Genomic DNA, 6,698 nt, shown 5'->3' on the forward strand with positions numbered 1-6,698 from the left:
TGATGTTGGCTGTTGGCTTTATAGAAATGCCCTTTATTTTGTTGAGGAATTTTCCTTCAATTCCTATTTTGCTGAGAGTTTTTATCATGAATGGGTGTTGAACTTTGTCAAATGCCTTTTCTGCATCAATTGATAAGATCATGTGGTTCTTGTTTTTTGTTTTATTTATATGATGGGTTACATTAATTGTTTTTCTCGTGTTGAACCATCCCTGCCTACCTGGTATGCATCCCACTTGGTGAATTGGTGAATTATTTTTTTGATATGTTGTTGAATTCCATCAGCTGGAATTTTGTTTATGATTTTTGCATCTAAGTTCATGAGGGATATAGGTCTGTAATTTCTTTCTTTTTTTGTGGTGCTTTACCTGGTTTTGGTATCAGGGATATGCTGGCTTCATAGAATGAGTTTGGGAGTATTCCGTCCTTTTCTATGCTCTGAAATACCTTCAGTAGTAGTGGAGTTAACTCTTTTCTGAAGGTTTGGTAGAACTCTGCAGTGAAGCCGTCAGGGCCAGGGCTTTTTGGGGGGGGGGGATTTGGATTACCCTTTCAATCTGCTCTTTTGTGATGAGTTTATTTAGTTGTTCTACCTCTGTTTGTGTTAGTTTAGGTAGGTAGCGTGTTTCTAGGAATTCATCCATTTCTTCTAAGTTTTCAAATTTGATAGAGTATAGTTTCTCGTAGTAATGTTATATGGTTCTTTTAATTTCAGTTGGGTCTGTTGTGATATCACCCATCCCATTTCTTATTCTGGTTATTTGCTTCCTCTCCTGTCTTTCTTTTGTCAGTCTGGCCAATGGTTTATCAATTTTGTTAATTTTTTCAAAGAACCAGCTTTTGGTCTTGTTAACTCTTTCAATTGCTTTTCTGTTCTCTATTTCATTTAATTCTGCTCTAATTTTTATTATTTGCTTTCTTCTGGTGCCTGAGGGTTTCCTTTGTAGCTCTCTTTCTATTTGTTCAAGTTGTAGAGATAATTCCTTAATTTTGGCCATTTCTTCTTTTTGTATGTGTGCAGTTATTGATATAAATTGACCCCTGAGCACTGCTCTCTCTGTGTCCCAAAGGTTCTCAAGGGATTTGTTTTCATTCTCATTGGATTCTATGAATTTTTTTTATTCTATCCTTAATGACGATGGCACTGGGTTTTCTGCTTTAATGTTTTCTATAAACCAGTCTTTTTGATTAAGGTATTGTTCAGTTTCCAAGTGTTTGATTTATTTTCCCTGCTTTTTCTGTTATTGATTTCTTTCTTATAGCCTTATGGTCAGAGAAGATGCTTTGTGATATTTCAATGTTTTGGGTTCTGCTAAGGCTTGCTTTATGACCTAATATGTGGTCTGTTCTAGAGAATGTTCCATGTACACTAGGAAAGAAAGTATACTTGGTTGCTGTTGGCTGGAGTGTTCTGTATATGTCTATAAGGTCGAGTTGGTTGATTATGGCATTTAGATCTTCGTGTCTTTATTGAGCTTCTTTCTGGATGTCCTGTCCTTCACCTTTGAAAGTGGTGTGTTGACGTTTCCTGCTATAATTGTAGAGCTGTCTATCTCACTTTTCAATGCTGTTAGAGTTTGTTTTATGTATCTTGCATCCCTGCCATTGGGTACCTGAATATTTAATATTGTTATATCCTCCTGGTATATAGTTCCTTTAATCATTATATAGTGTTCCTTCCTGATCCTTTGTGGTGGGTTTAACTTTAAAGTCTATTTTTTCAGAAATTAACATTGCCACTCCTGGTCTTTTTAGATTGGTGTTTGCTTGACATATTTTTTTCCATCCTTTGAGTTTTAGTTTGTTTGTGTCTCTAATTCTGAGGTCTGTCTCTTGTTGGCATCGTTTATACTGATCATGTTTTTTTTTTTTTTTTATCCATTCTGCAACTCTCTGTCTCTTTATTGGTGCGTTTAGTCCATTTACATTCAGCGTGATTATAGATAGGTATGAGTTTAATAGTATCATTTTGATGCCTTTTTTTGTGTTGTTGACAGTTTCATTTTTCCACTTAGTTTTTTGTGCTGAGATTTTTTCCTTTGTTAATTGTGTGTTCCTCTTTTTCATTGTAGTTGAATTTGTTTTTGTTGAGTCTCTAGTTTTTTATTTCATAATGAGGGATTGTTAGTCTTTTTGTTGATTACCTTAATATCTACCACTATTTTTCTAAGTTTAAACCTGACTTGTATCTCCCTATATCGCCTTGATTTCCTCTCCATATGGAAAATCTATACCTATTTTATTTAGTCCCTCTATGTTGATTCTTGTCATCTTTTACATAATGACATCACTGATACCCTGTTTTTATCTTATTTTTTGATTTCCATTTCTGAATTGATATGGTTTCTCTGTTTTCTGTTCTAGTATTGTGTTGATATCTGATATTATTGATTTTCTAACCCGAGAATTCCATTTAGTATTTCTTGTTGTTTTGGTTTGGTTTTTGCAAATTTCCTAAGCTTGTGTTTATCTGTATATATCTTAATTTCACTGTTATATTTGACTGACAGTTTTGCTGGATATATGATTCTTGGCTGGCAATTTCCCTCCTTCAATGCTCTATATATGTCATCCCATTGCCTTCTTGCCTGCATGGTTTCTGCTGAGTAGTCTGAACTTATTGATTCTCCTTTGTAGGTGCCTTTTCGTTTATCCCTAGCTGCTCTTACAATTTTATCTTTATCTTTGGTTTTGGCAAGTTTGATGATAATATGTCTTTGTGACTTTCTTTTAACATCTACCTTATGTGGAGTTTGATGAGCATCTTGGATAGATATCGTCTCATCTTTCATGATGTCAGGGAAGTTTTCTGCCAACAAATCTTCAATAATTCTCTCTGTATTTTCTGTTATCCCTCCCTGTTGTGGTATTCCAATCACTTGCATGTTATTCTTTTTGATAGAGTCACATGATTTTTAGAGTTTCTTCATTTTTTTTAATTCTTTTATCTGATTTTCCTTCAAATATATTGGTGCCAAGTGCTTTATCCTCCATCTGCCCAATTCTGCATTCCAGTTCCTCAATTCTGCTCCTCTGACTTTCTATTGAGTTGCCTAATTCTGTAATTTTATTGTTAATCTTCTGTATTTCTGAATGCTGTCTCTCTATGGATTCTTGCAGCTTATTAAATTTTTTGTTATGTTCTTTAATAATATTTTTAATTTCTTCAACTGCTTTATCTCTGTGTTCCTTGGCTTTTTCTGTGTATTGCCTGACCTCATTTCTGATGTCATTCCTGATGTTCCTTATGTATTGAAGAGTTCTGCATATTAGTCTTTTGTATTTTACACCTGGTAATTCCAGGAATACATCTTCATCTGGGAGAGTCCTTGATTCAATGTTTTGGGAGTTTGTTGAAGAGATCATGGTCTGCTTCTTTATGTGATTTTGATAATGACTGCTGTCTCCAAGCCATCTATAAGTTGTTGTAATAATTTATTTTATGTTTGCTCATTGTGTCCTAGCTTCTTGCTTTGTTTTGTTTCAAGTTTTAGGCTACTAGAATGAGCTAAACTTGATTATTAGAGCCTTTGAAGCACTAATGCCCTGTTACCAGATGGCTAGAGACGTTACCAGGTATATGAGCCTAGGAGTCCATTCACTATTCTTGTATAGGTTCAGCTCAGGTGTCCTGATAGTCGGCCACCTAGTGTGTGGTATAGGCTCTCACCTACTATCTTAGAGGAGCAGTGGTGATGTCAGTGAGGAAAGAGTGTCTCTGTTCTGTAGAGCACTCTGGTGGGTGGGTTCTGCAGCTATACCTTAGGCACCCAATGCTTATACCTGTAAAGTCTGGTAGGCACCACTATCCTTGGACCCCTTTCATGGGTGGCTAGTTGGCACAGATGGAGCTTCAAGCCCTCAGGTCCCTGCTGTGGGTAGGTGAGGACACTGTTTAACAGGCAGAGCAGTATTGGACCTCCAAAATCTTCCTCTCCACCACACAGCTGAAACAATTACAGTCAGACCTCTAACAGATTTGCCCTTGGAAAATAATAGCCACTTGGATCCATGTAGGGGTGAAAGCCAAAGCCTATGGATCACTTATGCCTGCACTGGAGCCTCTTCTGCTCTGAACTTCCAAATTAGGGGAGTCAGGAAAGTATTTTTCCCCATTTGTTAATTTGTTCCTTTTCCCAGACCAGGAGAATGGCTCAGAGAGAGCTCAGCAAGTTCTATCTCAGGCCTGAGGAAATCAACTGTTACTGAAGCCAGCTGGGGTGGGGGGGAGGGGAGATCAGATAAATAAGAGAGAGTACTTTCAAAAGAAGGAGCTATTCGATCTGTACACAGTAAATTAGATGAAATCGCTTATTTTGTTTTGAGAGTGCTGTTTTATCTCAGATTCCAGAGGCATGTGTAGCCTTTGTGCACTGGCTGGTTTCCCACCGAGATTGTCCCAGGGGGTTAGGGCTGCATCCCACACTTGCCTTATTTCACTAAAGCAGCTTTGTCCTAAACTCCACAGCCCATCCTGAGGCCGTCACACGAGGGTGCTGGGGTGCCTGCACTTCATTTGCCTTCTTTTAGTGAAGCAGCCTCTTCCTGAATGCTGGGGCTCACCCTGTGTAGACATGCCACAGGGTCAGGGGTGTGTCACTTTGCCTTCTTGTGCTGAAGCTGCTGTGTCTCAGGAAACTACAATCAGCCCCACCACCATCGTGCCAAAGAATGGCACCAAGGAATCAGAGCTGAGGTGCTGCATGGGCTCAGCAACTCGTTGCTACTTCTGCACTGTCTCACCCTCCCCCATCGCTCGGACCAATTCCTTAATTCTGTGTTTGATGCTCAGGGTTCGTAGATTGTCATATATGTAATTGATTCACTTGTTTTTTCTGGTCTTTGTTGCAAGTGGGTTCAGCGGAAGCTTGTGACTAGTTCATCATCTTGGCCCCGCCTCTATATATTACTTTTTAAAAAATTGTCATACAAATATACATACCAAAATATATGCCAACTCAACAATTTCTACATGTACAATTCAGTGACATTAATTGCATTCTTCAAGTTGTGTAACCATTCTATCATTTTCCAAATTATTTCACCAACATTAATATAAACTCATTGCCCTCTGCCCCTCCATCCCAACCCTGATAACCACAAATAATTTTTGGTTTCTATATATTTGTTTTTGTTTGTTTTGTTTTGTTTTGTTTTGTTGATAAGTGATTTAGTATTTGTCCTTTTGCAACTGAGTTATTCACTCAGCATGATGTTTTCAAGGTTCATCCATGTTGGGTTATGCATTAGGATTTCATTTCTCTTTATGGCTGAGTAGAATTCCATTGTACGTATATACCACATTTTGTTTGATGAAAATTTTTATTGTTTCCACATTTTGGCTATTGTGAAAAGTGCTCTAATGAACATGGATGCACAGGTTTCTGTTTGCATTCCTGCCTTCACTTCTTCTGAGGATATACCTGGGATTGGAATTGCTGGGACATATAGTAGTTGTATATTCAACTTTTAGAGGGACCACGAAACAGTTTTCCCCAGTGGCTGTACTAATTTACATTCCCACCAGCAAAGGATGAGGGTTCCAGTTTCTCCACAACTTTGCCAACACTTTTCCTTTTTGTTTAATCATTGCCATTCTCATAAGGATGAGGTGATATCTCCTTGTAGTTTTGATTTGCATCTCTGTAATGACAAAGTTTTCCTGTAAAGGGCCAGATGGCAAATATTTTAGGCATTTTTTGCCATATGGCCTCTGTCACAGTTACTCAACCATGTGGTTGCAGAATGAAAGCCACCATATATATTGTATATGTATATAATCAAATTTTTTAAAACTCCATTTACTAAAATAGGCTCTAGGCCAGATTTAGCCTGTGAAATGTAGTTTGCTAATCTCCTGACTTAAGATACTTCTATTTTCCAAGCCCCAGTGATGTGAATATTATTTTAAAAGTGTAAACACAAAGAAAATCGTTCCTTTAAGAGAAAAATGCCACAAATTTGAAAATAATAATAAAACAATTATGGCAGCTATTTACTGAGAACCAGGCACTACATTGCCATTCTATATACACGATCCCATTAATCACTGTATGGTATGAACTACATATCTGCATTTTACAGAAGAGGAAGCTTGGATTTGAGGAGGGAAGGAGAGATTGAGAGAGATCTTCAAAGTCACATGGTTACAAATTGAGAGAGCTAAAATTTGATTGACAAATCTGGACTCAAATGCCCCAGTATTCTTAACCACTATGTTATATACAGAGCCCTGGTGGTGTAGCGGTTAAGAACATGGCTGCTTACCAAAAGGTTGGCAGCTGGAATCCACAAGCCACTCCTTGGAAACCCTATGGGGCATATTCTACTCTGTCCTATAAGTTTGCTATGAGTCAGCATCTGCTGCGTCCTCCCTCCCTTCACTGTATCATGATCAAACCAGAATTCCTAATAAAGAAAAGTTCCATATGTTCTCCAACAGATGTAATCACCTCCCATTGCTAAGGAAAAAAGGAGCATCTCCCATTGCCAAGGAAAATGGAACAGTGATCCACCTCTGTGGATATGATGACTTAAGAGTGACAAAGCACTCAAACTGTTATATCCACTCTTCCTCCCTATTATAGGTATTTTAAAAATCAGATTTTCATGAGTCACCAACATCTATTTACACGTTTTAGAGAAAGATCAAGGTTTTAGACCAAAAAGAAAGTCATTGTTTTTCTCCAATACAAATTG

The sequence above is a fragment of the Loxodonta africana genome, chromosome 7 (genome assembly GCF_030014295.1).
Source record: "Loxodonta africana isolate mLoxAfr1 chromosome 7, mLoxAfr1.hap2, whole genome shotgun sequence".
Lineage (NCBI taxonomy): Eukaryota > Metazoa > Chordata > Mammalia > Proboscidea > Elephantidae > Loxodonta > Loxodonta africana.